A 13814-nucleotide genomic window follows, 5' to 3' on the forward strand; every position below is an offset into this window, starting at 1 on the left:
ATATAATACATATAATATATATATATATATATATATATATATATATATATCTATATTTATATATACGTATATATATATATATATATATATATATATAATATATATATAATATATATATATATATAATTGTACATACTAACAGACGAAATTTTCATAATTAATGGTATCATTACTTTATAAAGAACCAGATTTAGAAAAGAAAATGCTTTTTTTGGTCCACCTCACCTCCCCGCCGGACGTGTAGGGACGAAAATTCAATCAAATCCAGAGAGAATGAAATTACCTTATCGGATATTGCATGATGAACATATTCATTTTACATTCCCAAGCTCATATAAAGGCCTCGCTCTGCCCTTCATGGAAGAGGAATTTTAATACAAAATCTTTTATCGCAGACCACAATAATTGATAAAGCTTTTTTTTCCAAGTCTGCCCATTCGCGATAAACTGCAATTACACGCGCACACACATCGGCATATGATGTGTGCTTTTTCTGATTTGCATATTGTCTGCTTATACGCTAACACACACTCATACAAAATGTGTGAATATATGTATGTATATACATAAATATTTGTAAAAGCAAAAATGTCCGTTTGCTTGTTTGTTTGTCTGTTTGAATGAACAATATACAAATCCACATTTCTTGACAGATTTTGATATGATTTAAAATATCAGTCAATATCAAACCGGGGAAGGTCATGGGGAAAACAGAATTAAAATAGGACCATTGATTGGGTACAGGGCGGGTGAGGGAACGGGGTGAATTGTAAAAATTATCGAAAACAATAGATATTAGTTTCTAATCTATAGTTTTCGAGGTCGCCGAGAAGAATAGCGACACTCCCGATGCCCTTTAAGCCCAAGTTCAGCCCCAATAGGGCGTGGGGCAAGAAGCGGGTAATATAAAAATTACAGAAAACGACAGATATAAGGGCTAATCCATAGTTTTCAAGGTCACTAAAATGAATAATGACTCTTCAAGTCCAATAAGAAAGGGGGTGAAATGGGTGGGAAGGTGGTATTATGTAAAAATAACCAAAAAATACAGATATTGTCTAATCCATAGTTTTCGAGGTCACTGGGATGAATATAGACCCCCGATGCCCTTCAAGTCTAAGTTCAGCCCCGATAGGAATGGGGGGGGCGAGATGTGGTGAAATGTAAAATGTCAAAAATGCTGAGCAGTGTAATCGAAGCAACAGGTCAGTCAGCTAGTATATATATATATATATATATATATATATATATATATATATATATATATATATTTACATACACAAACACACACATTATATATATATATATATATATATATATATATATATATATATATATCTATATCTATATATATATATATATATATATATATAATATATATATATATATATATCGAATGTAAGAGAATATAAACATGTGCATAAATATTCGTGATCATATATATCTGCTCAGTTGACATGGCTATAAAAATAGCTGTGGTATCCAACTATCTTGAAAATATCGATTTGAGAACAAAGACGCCGTAGTACACGATTAGTGCATGCAACCACCAGACTACCTAATTAAGATATATATATATATATATATATATATATATATATATATATATATATATATATATATAGTATATTATATGTAAAGCAGTTACATAGACGGCACAACACAATAAGGCGTAACGAAAGTCATACACGGGGAAATCATAAATAACTGGCAGTAACAATTTGTTTGTGGGGAAGCCCCACCGAGACAAAAAGTATAAACATCATTTAAACGATGAATGAAAGACATAAAAAAGATATTGCACAGAAGCCCGAGCTGAAGACCGCTGGAAAAAAGCCGTAATACACGCGAGAGAACGGGGCAATTAGGCTTCAAGGAAATATTAAAGATGGGTGGGGGGAGTTGGGGGGAGGGGGAGGGGGGGGAGTTGCGGCGAAACTGCTGGGAGAAAAGAAAATAAGACGGACAGGAGAAGGATGATTAGCTGTGGTCTTTTCTGAGAGAGAGAGAGAGAGAGAGAGAGAGAGAGATGCGTGTTTTAAGTATGTTCCAGACAAATTGTGCCCGTTTTAAAGGAATACAAAACAGAAAAACTACCAACAGGAATGAAGTCCTTAATGATGGAACAGAAGAAAATAAAGTACTATATATGCAAGAGTCATATCAACAGTGGGATAATTGCTGAAATTAATTTTTCTAAGTGGAATATAAGGGATATGATTATAACTAAATGTAGGTTTTGTCTTACAAGTTGTGTACAATCTGATGGCAAAGTCAGGACGTTGGTCGTGTTTCCTGTAAAGATAGTGAAAGTCAATCAAATATCCGGTTGCAAGCCACTTGTCCTTGACTACGTCGATATTTAGTCACATGGCTACTAAGTCCTGAAGGGATTTCAGGAAGTAGACATTGTGTGTTTTATACAAACCGTCCTCGTGATATTTCCCGAAATACGTATGTGAAATGTCCTGCCACTTACCATATTTGTATCTTTAGAAATAACCTAAATAATCATTTACTATTTAATTACTAATCAAGATCCAGTGGCCTCTGTGTCATCTTTAGTATATTGTTATATTGTTAAATTGATTTTTGTGACAACTGTGGAGTTTATGTGAAATAGTGGGAGTGAGAGATTGGCCAGACGGTTCAGGGGGAGACGCTGCCTGAACAGGCACCCCCATTTGCACTTTTATAATAAAGAAAGAAAATGTGGAACACTGGGTCTTCTTCCATACATATATGTGTGTGTGTAAGCGAATACCACAGGAAAATAATAGTCAGAAATCCAAGCGCTTTCGTCTTTACTCAGACATCGTCAAGGAGTTAACTCCTTAACGATGTCTGAGTAAAGACGAAAGCGCTTGGATTTCTGACTATTATTTTCCTGTGGTATTCGCTTATTTATGAAGTCACGTGCATCTACAGTGATTTTTTAAGCATATGTGTGTGTGTGTGTGTCATTTGTATATATGCATATATTATATAAGGAGATGATTGAATAACAAACACAATTAAGAAAAATAAATGTATGACTCAATCATTATTAAAAAATCCATATCGAAGAATGAAAACCCCAAACCTAAACGTGATGTTTATAGGCCTGATTTTATTCACGCTTCTTGGGAGTCTCTCAGTATACTGGAAATGTAGATGCTCCGTTAAGACACCTTTCTAGTTGTAGTTACGTACTTCCTGAAGTGTAAATGTTATGAGGGTCCAATTGGTCACATCTTTTCCGATTCTAGCGTTCAATCAGGCGTTTGTCCGAGACCACACTAATACTGCTACCCAAACTGAGAACCCAATATACACTTTACATTACTTACTCTGTCTTTACTTACAAGTTGTTTTTTCTACTTAACCTATTGTTTTGTTCTACAAAATAGGAGCCTTTGTGAATTAAGTGATGTTGGTTACAAATTGAAATGAGCATATGAACTATTCAATTATCTATAGTAATTATTATTCTAAGGTCTTTCGCGTCATTAGTATGAATTCTATAAAACAAAACTGTTTGCATACCTGGTTATCATTTCAAGAAATTTCAGATGTCGACTGACGCTGCCCTAAATAGTCCTAATCCATTTCTTGCGGTTTTGCACGAAGCCCTCGTAGCTAAAAAGTTCTGTATATGATTACTTAGGCTCTCTAAGTTTGCTGCAGGTCTCTAACGGATAAATCATTTAGATGCATTTCACTAAAATGTACAAATGTTGACGGCACTTACAGTCAGCCAAGTACTGACCAGACCCATGTATAGCCTGCGGTGTAGCCCACAAGTTCAACACGAATATTATAACTATATATCCTAATGGGATTTAACCAAGGGGCTGGTAAAATCTACCTACAAGGACTCGGTCATGTTCTTTACACAAATTACCCCGTTTCCGGACTGAGAAGCTCTTTTACCTAAGCGAGACTTTCATCTCTGTATTTGAAGTCTAGTTCTTGATATGTAATGGCTCTGATTTGACTGTTCTTGTTACCGTTCAATGTGTAGTTATTCCTCTAACTATTCCACCACTAAAGAATAATGTTTAATCTGTTTCGACTAGAACAGCCTTTTATCATAACTTGAGATACAACCTCCTGAGAACCACTAAGTTATATTTTTTGTCTTTTTTTACTGGCTGAACTAGTGGTTTCTTTATTTGTGCCATTCACCTCCAGTGCACAAAGCGAACGATTATCCACTCATGCAAAACCGCAGATTTCAAAATAATACCTGAAATATTTCATTCCTCTCATCGCCAGATTATCTTTTTTCATGGAAGATAAATCTGTTCGCTGCTGGAATAAAATCACTAGAGATCGCTTATACAACTTTCTTGCTAGACGCAATACTTTTCGGTATTACCTTCTGATCTAAATATCAATTCATTATCCAGTTTCTAGTTGTGAACCTTTGGAAAGATAGCCAATCTAATTATTAACGATACGTAACAAAAATTTAGCATGAGTTTAAAAATAAAAGAAAATGAACGCCTGCACACTCCAAACTGATAAAAGACCTCAGGCAAAAAAGAGGAAAAACTTCTAATAATGAATTTTAACTCCTTTTAGCTTGAGAAGTGCGCTCAAGACAAGAGGGTTTTCTTGCGAATGAAGTGGGAGAGAGAGAGAGAGAGAGAGAGAGAGAGAGAGAGAGAGAGAGCGGGGGGGGGGGGAGCGGTTGCAGCAACCAAGTCATGAGCCCTGAGATTTCAAGCTCCTCTGAGAAGCAGATTAGCTTCATGGTCAAAACGCATATTCCCGGTAGCCTTCTTTCTCTTGTCGAATAAAATCCACATTTTTGTGACAAAAAGTGTTACAGAAAATACGAGCCACCGAAAGACCTTAATGTTCAGCTTATGCAACTCCTAGAAGAGAGGGTCTTTGAGACGAAAAAAATATGTGTGGAGATTTTAAGATTACGTCAAAAGAGAGAGAGAGAGAGAGAGAGAGAGAGAGAGAGAGAGAGAGAGAGAGAGAGAGAGAGAGAGAGGGCTGGGGGTGGGGGGAAGTCAAGGATGAAAGAAGCACAATAACTTTAAAACTTAACACATCTACTAGTTGCTATTTATAGTCAATTTTCATTTGAGCTTCGTCACAGAGAATCTAAAGAGCCTTAGTAGTGGGAAGCTCCACGAGAGAAACTAATTTATGAAGCATTATTAAACAGTTCCAAAGGAAAAGAATAAAAATCCAATCTTATCTTCGGTGTCACTTGCGTCGCCATGTCTAAATTCGTGAGGATTACTTTCTTATAAGTTGAAGATAGATACCCGAACTCCGTGCTTAAAGAATCTTCACTTTATTCTTGTCTATTTTTACCACCATCTACCATATAGCGTCTCTTAATGGCATTTTTCGGCAGGATTAGTTTAGATTAAAGCAGGTTTATATAACTATTTTGTTATTTGTCAAGAGCTTCTATTTTCAATTGTAGGGCAAAGGAATTATTCAACTAACAGTCAACACCTTTACAGTACCCAGTGACCCATATCTGCGAGCGGTAAAATTACCAGAAAGGAGAAATCCCACCTAAGTCGCGTCTTTGAAGTTGTTACATTTGGGCTAAACCTTTGCTCTTTAGTCGCTACAGTCTCGTTTTGCACGATCAGGAAGACGTTAGATTCATCTTCATCCTTAGAGAGGTAAAAGTTATATTTTTTTAGAATATAAATCAATGAGGCTTTTTAAAAGAAAATGCTCCATCATAAGATGAATTATTATTTCTTACAGAAGGTCACCTGTATACTTTGCTATTTTATAGCATAAATATCAGTCATCAAGAGCTAAATATTGCCATAAATGTTCTCTCTCTCTCTCTCTCTCTCTCTCTCGAGGTTGCTAGCTACACGACCAGGCCATGGTTGTTCAAAAGGCTTATGTGCCGACTGCATCTGTAGCCACGTACCCAAAGAGGAGATGGCACAAGAAGGATATACTTCTGCACATACACACACACACACAATATATATATATATATATATATATATATATATATATATATATATATATATATATATATATATGTATGTATGTTACAGTGAATCTGCAAAATCAGGGAATATATATATTCCCTGATATTTTCAGAGGATGTGTATAACATTCACTTGGGGGAATATGTATATTCCCTAGACTTTTCAGGGTATATACATATTCTCTGAAATTTGGACCTTATTATTATACAGATTCCCTGAATCCTATTTAGAATGACAGAACAAAGGAAAATACGAATAAACACATAGATACAATTATCTAATTTATTTATCACATAAAATGAATTAAGGTAATAAAATGTTATTAGCTCAATAAAAAAATAAAACTAGTCACAATACAGTCTATATTTAGAACATCCAAAATCAAGCTAATAAAATTAATTGTCAGTCACAAAATGGTTAATATTTAGAACATTCCCATGATATTCCCTTGGATCACCACGACCCCTATCCACCATTGGTATCGGAATAGAAACATTGTTCCCGATGTTTCCACGGTCTATAATATGACAACTTCGCCTAACTATACGTTCAGCTTGTGAAGGATGCGCTTCGCACGCTCGTTTTTGCTGAGAAATAATATTGTTTTAACAAACGGAGAACGGTGATGTTGGTTCGACAGAAGGTGGTTCGACAGAAAATGGTTCGACAGCAGGTGGTTCGACAGAAGGGGGTTCTACAGATGTTGGTTCGACAGAATGTGGTTCTACAGATGTTGGTTCGACAGAAGGTGGTTCTACAGATGTTGGTTCGACAGCAGGTGGTTCGACAGAAGTTAGTTCGACAGAAGGTGGTTCTACAGATGTTGGTTCGACAGGTGGTGGTTCTACAGCAGGTGGTTCGACTGAAGTTGTTTCATCCGCAATTACTGACAGCAGATCGTCCTCACTTTGCAGAGGGTGAATTACATTATGTGGAAGAGCAAAACTTGTGAGTCCTACTTTAGCATCTATTCCAAACAACGCAGCAAATGGTGACCTTTTAATGCCAGAGTGTGATCCAAGGAATATCATGGGAATGATTGTGGACATTCACGAAAATGACAATTGCACGAGTGCAATGAAAATTGGCAAACTGAGTGGGAAGTATACCAGGAATCAATATGATTTATGTACGTATGAACTGTACTCCGAAGACGATGTGACAACCGATAGAATTGTTTCCCTTCGATCTGCTGTACAGCAAAGTCGAAGTCAGGTGGCCACAACGTTTCGCCAACTGTAACTGTGGTGGTTCAAAACGTTGCCAAACAAGTCGATGTAAATGTTTCAAGTTCAAGGTTAAATGCAACTCCCGATGCCATTCATGCCTGCATTGTGAAAACAAGGCGATGTTCTAAATATTACCTATTTTGTGACTGACAATTAATTTTACTGACTTGATTTTGGACGTTTTAAATATAGACTGTTTTGTGACTAGTTTTATTTTTAATGAACTAATAACTCATTTTATTAGCTTAATTCATTTTATGTGATAAATAAATTAGATAATTGTATCTATGTGTTAATTCATTTTTTTTCCTTTGTTCTGTCATTCTAAATATGATTCAGGGAATCTGAACAACAATAAGGTCCAAATTTCAGGGAATATGTATATACCCTGAAAATTTAAGGGAGTACACATATTTCCCCAAGTGAATCAGACATTATACAAATTCCCTGAAAACATCAGGGAATATATATATTCCCTGATTTTACAGATTCACTGTAATATATATTTATAATATATATATATATATATATATATATATATATATATATATATATATTATATATATATCTATATATATACATATGTATATATATATATATATATATATATATATATATAATATATATATCACATACTATATATATGTGATATATATTATATATCTATCTATATACATAATATATATATATATATATATATTATATACATATACTATTATATATATATACATATATATATATATATATATATATTATATAATGCGTCTGCAATTACAGAAAGCGATTTTAAAGTTTATTTATAAAAATAAACTGACCATTAAACGTTTTCCTATAACAAAGACTACATTTCACCGACATATTGCAATATACAATATTATTTCCGTATGCTAGCTTGGAAACAAGGAGGGAAATGATACCTATTTTTTTCGCGAGACATTCAGGTAAGCTCCGAACGCAATATCCGTTTCTCGAGCAAAAGAAGGCGAAGAACTACCGACTGATGAACGAAATCGAAATGCAATGAAATTAAGTGACTAAAGAATGCCATAAATTCATCGCGCGATATCACCAAGCGTCTGTCTTTATTCTTTCATGGAATTCAGTCGCGTTTCAGTTGTAGATTTTGCATCCTGATAATTAGAAGTAATTGCTTCCGGTGACTTATGACTGTTGCCTTCTTTCCCTTTCAAGTAAAGATGCCTTTTCCCAATTTATTACTTTTAAATTGACGGAGGATATATGGAAAATTCAATCTTCCCTCAGCAAATCCTTTTTCCAGAATTTCTGGTCTGACTTATGCATGGCAATAACTCTCAAAAGAAATCAGAGGAATTTATCTCTGGTGATATTAATTCATTTCTCTATGTGGTTCGAATCCCACAATAAGCTGTAGGTCCCGTTGCTAAGTAACCAATTGGTTCCTAGCCACGTGGAAATATCTAATCCTTCGGGCCAGCCCTAGGAGAGCTGTTAATCAGCTCAGTGGTCTGGTTAAGCTAAGATATAGTTAACGTTTTTAATTCATAGCTCTAAAATAAAATCTGCCCTATTTTCGCACCTTTTGATCTACAAAAAACAATACCCAGAGGCAACATTTGAACCCATATACTTCGTTCTTATGAATTACAGTAATGGGAGAGGTCAGGGAAATGACATTCACTATAGCCTAAACTCTGTACAATGAAGAAAACTGGTCGTGAAATCCATTTGCAACAATAGATATCTGTAAATTAAACAATTTTGACCGATGAAAGGAGAGAGAAATGAAGACCCCAGCAAAAGGAGAAGGAGTTCTCAAAAGAAACGTGTGTGTGTATATATATATTACTATATATATATATATATATATATATATATATATATGCACACACACACACACACACACACATATATATATATATATATATATATATATATATATATATATATATATATATATATACATGGAGGTAACGAATCTACGGTAGAATACACTTTAGTAGCTACTGAACAATATTTTACCTTGGATTCATTACCTACCTCAAAATATGTATATATATATATATATATATATATATATATATATATATATATATATATATATATATATATATATATATATATAATATACATATATATAATATATATATATATATATATATATATATGTATGTATGTATATGTGTGTGTGTCCATGTTTCTTCTGAAAACTCCTTTCGCTGGTCTCTGCATCTTCTCTTTTCTTTCGCCAGTCAAAATTGTTTCATTTACAAATATCTGTCATATTTCATGTGAACTGCACAGTTCACTCAGCTTCTATCTCCAAGTGATTTGGAAGTCATGAACACCCTTCATGAATCAGTTACATCATAATCAGACATATCATTCTATAAGAAATATCTGAATGTAATTAGAAAAAATCATAGTAATATAAATGCTTTAAAATTAAAACAGTCTATACATACCTTTATTTAATATTTTTTGTGCTCTATATAAACCGCCAAACACTCGGTAGACTGTGTGAGTTAAAGAAGTTACCCTAAAATTGATCCTGAAAAACCCTGGATACGATACTTGAAATATATAAAAAGTAAAAACGATTTTTAGACGAGCATCACTGGGCTCAACCAGTCATATGTCAATGGGAACATCTTTACCACATATTCTAATAAACTAATTAAAATATGGCCACTTTTCAAAGTGATTTTGTTTATAGTTTTCACTCGTGTACTCGTAATTTTCCTTTAGAACTTGATGTACGAGTATTCCTTTCGTTTAGTTGTTCTGATACTACTGCTAGGATAAACTACATTAAGAAATACATGGGAAATATACTCCTCTTACAAGAAGTATGATTACTTTGAGATATGATAGATTTTGGAATAAATTCAGGGAAAAGATATTTTTTGTTATAGTACTAATTACTTAAGATCATACTTTAAGCAACAATATCCCCACAGCAACAGCAAAGGCAACAAGAACGACATAAAAAATAGAAATATTAATTTCGATGACTAAGCTTTTGCCTGGTAAAAATGGAAAGTCATCTCCATCCTTCACTAAGCATTAACCGATTATTTTGAAAATGATCAGCCTCTTCCTTTTTGTAAATGGCGTCATAAAGGCATCATCAAAGGATGAAACTACCGCATTCAGAAGAGTCTTTACAGATGCATATGGCCAAAGGGCAACCAATAATTCAACATGATCCTTCGAATAAAACACGCAATGGGCCAACATAGCTTCCACGAAATTCATGTAACAGAACCTGGCAACTGCGGTGTTCCTGAAGAATTTTCCAGTCTCCGCCCTTGTACGGTTTGTCTAACAAGACATGAAGCGAACAGGCAAGCAGGCAGACAGACAGGCGCAGAGAGAGAGAGAGAGAGAGAGAGAGAGAGAGAGAGAGAGAGAGAGAGAGAGAGAGAGAGAGAGAGAGAGAGAGAGAGCAATAACAGTGATATGATAGAAGTGTAAGTACAGTAACACATACTCCTTCACTTTGTTATCTATATTTTACGCTACAGACTTCTCTTCTATATTCTACTGTACTGTCTCATTATTCATTCTTTCAAACCAAAAGATAAATGCAATCGTGTGGGTACAAGAGAGAGAGAGAGAGAGAGAGATGAAGCAGTTACCGGAAATGATAATGCATTGTGTGTCAGGGTTCTAAACCATTGGTCATGAGCAGCAGCTTATATCATCACAAAAGGATTTATTAGTAATGAAATAACCACAACAACACGATGCATCTTCAATCACGCGTCTCTGACAGATTCCACAGAGATTCATATTCACAGAATAATCTTGACAAAACAACGGATTGCTTTCCAGCTGTTCTCTCCAAACGTACCTTGCGGCAAATAACGAAACCTTGAAAGCACAAACATTTTTTTACTTGCTTGCAAGACCGAGCGAGTTGAGATGCTTATTGACGCAGAATTCAAGTGGAAGAAACAGTCCATCTTCATGACGGAAATTTGTACATCAATTTAGTAAACACCTCGAGTGGATTACACCGGTATCCGTTATGGTGGATATGGAAAAAATACGTTGACTCTCATAGAATGAGCAACCACAGAGTTCTTTTGTTTCATTATTATTCATTGCTGGGGTGGTAATTTTCAGAACAGTAAAAAATCATGGTAGACATACGAAGCGAAAGAAATGTGATTACGAAAGTGGTGAAAAATAATAATAATAATAATAATAATAATAATAATAATAATAATAATAATAATAATAATAATAATAACAACGCCGGAAATATGATAAAAGCCATAAACACATGGGCAGTGCCAGTAATCATACAGCGCAGGAATAGTGGAATGGACAAAGGCAGAACTCCGCAGCATAGATCAGAAAACCAGGAAACATATGACAATACACAAAGCACTACACCCAAGAGCAAATACGGACAGACTATACATAACACGAAAGGAAGGAGGGAGAGGACTACTAAGTATAGAGGACTGCGTCAACATCGAAAACAGAGCACTGGGGCAATATCTGAAAACCAGTGAAGACGAGTGGCTAAAGAGTGCATGGGAAGAAGGACTAATAAAAGCAGACGAAGACCCAGAAATATACAGAGACAGGAGAAAGACAGAAAGAACAGAGGACTGGCACAACAAACCAATGCATGGACAATACATGAGACAGACTAAAGAACTAGCCAGCGATGACAATTGGCAATGGCTACAGAGGGGAGAGCTAAAGAAGGAAACTGAAGGAATGATAACAGCGGCACAAGATCAGGCCCTAAGAACCAGATATGTTCAAAGTACGATAGACGGAAATAACATCTCTCCCATATGTAGGAAGTGCAATACGAAAAGTGAAACCATAAACCACATAGCAAGTGAATGCCCGGCACTTGCACAGAACCAGTACAAAAAGAGGCATGATTCAGTAGCAAAAGCCCTCCACTGGAGCCTGTGCAAGAAACATCAGCTACCTTGCTGTAAGAAGTGGTACGAGCACCAACCTGAAGGAGTGATAGAAAACTATCAGGCAAAGATCCTCTGGGACTATGGTATCAGAACGGATAGGGTGATACGTGCAAACAGACCAGACGTGACGTTGATTGACAAGGTCAAGAAGAAAGTATCACTCATTGATGTCGCAATACCATGGGACACCAGAGTTGAAGAGAAAGAGAGGGAAAAATTGGATAAGTATCAAGATCTGAAAATAGAAATAAGAAGGATATGGGATATGCCAGTGGAAATCGTACCCATAATCATAGGAGCACTAGGCACGATCCCAAGATCCCTGAAAAGGAATCTAGAAAAACTAGAGGCCGAAGTAGCTCCAGGACTCATGCAGAAGAGTGTGATCCTAGAAACGGCACACATAGTAAGAAGAGTGATGGACTCCTAAGGAGGCAGGATGCAACCCGGAACCCCACACTATAAATACCACCCAGTCGAATTGGAGGACTGTGATAGAGCAAAAAAAAAAAAAATAATAATAATAATAATAATAATAATAATAATAATAATACCCTCTTCAATTACATTTTAACGTCTATACTGATGAGGAACATCGTTCAGATGTTCGACAGTCTTTGTTTTTTTACATAGAAATATATTTCAATGTATAATTGTGGATTTTTTTTAATAATAATAATAATAATAATAATAATAATAATAATAATAATAATAATTAATAATAATCAGACTGAGAAGGATATTTACACTTATGCCACCGTGGATTTCTTCACCATTTTAACTTATTATTATTATTATTATTTATATATATTATTATTATTATTATTATTATTATTATTATTAAGTTAAAATGGAGAAGAAATTCACGGTGGCTTAAGTGTAAATATCCTTCTCAATCTGATTATAATTATTATCATTATTATTATTATTATTATTATTATTATTATTATTATTATTATTATTATTATTATTATTATTTTATCATTAATAATAATAATAATAATAATAATAATATTATCATATTATTAATAATAATAATCATAATAATAATAATCAACAGAAGAAACATCGAAAGCATGCAAAATAAAGTATATACTGGAGGGGGGTCGATCCAACGGAGCCTCTCCCCAAACCCACCCCCCCCCCCCCCCCCACCCTCTTCTCAACACTGCTGCGGACGCAGCGATTCCGGAATCGGCACTTTAATGCAACTTGCGACTGGAATGAATAAGGAATGGAGACTCGAAATACCATTAAAGGAATTTGATTCGTGAAGAGGTGTGGATTCCGCATTAATTCGCTGTTAGAATTAAGAGGGATTACGTTACCTCAGTCTGCTTCAATAAGCTCTTCCGCTTAAGTCACAACTTTTTTTCTATCAAAAGATAGAACGTTTTCCGTACATGGAAATAAAAAATACCGAATATTCCTAAAAAAATTCTGAAACGGTTATGTTATTATTATTATTATTATTATTATTATTATTAGTATTATTATTATTATTATTATTATTTGATGCAGGTTTGAACTTTTAATTTTTTATTACTGTCTTCGCAGAAGTAAGCGGCTTGATATTTCAAATTGCACACGTTGTGTGTTGAAACGAACTTTACCGAGGATTGTCTCAAATGAATACTCACTGTAAAAGTGTGTGATACGTATGTGCTTGTGCTTATATGTTT

General features: G+C 34.7%; 1 protein-coding gene across 2 annotated transcripts in view; it reads left to right on the forward strand.

The window, feature by feature from the left end:
• Nucleotides 1-13814, forward strand: part of LOC135197842 (uncharacterized) — a 264075-nt gene that overhangs the window by 237257 nt on the left and 13004 nt on the right. The gene's annotated exons all lie outside the window — the stretch shown is intronic.

Source organism: Macrobrachium nipponense, chromosome 21 (genome assembly GCF_015104395.2).
Source record: "Macrobrachium nipponense isolate FS-2020 chromosome 21, ASM1510439v2, whole genome shotgun sequence".
In the NCBI taxonomy this organism is placed as follows: domain Eukaryota; kingdom Metazoa; phylum Arthropoda; class Malacostraca; order Decapoda; family Palaemonidae; genus Macrobrachium; species Macrobrachium nipponense.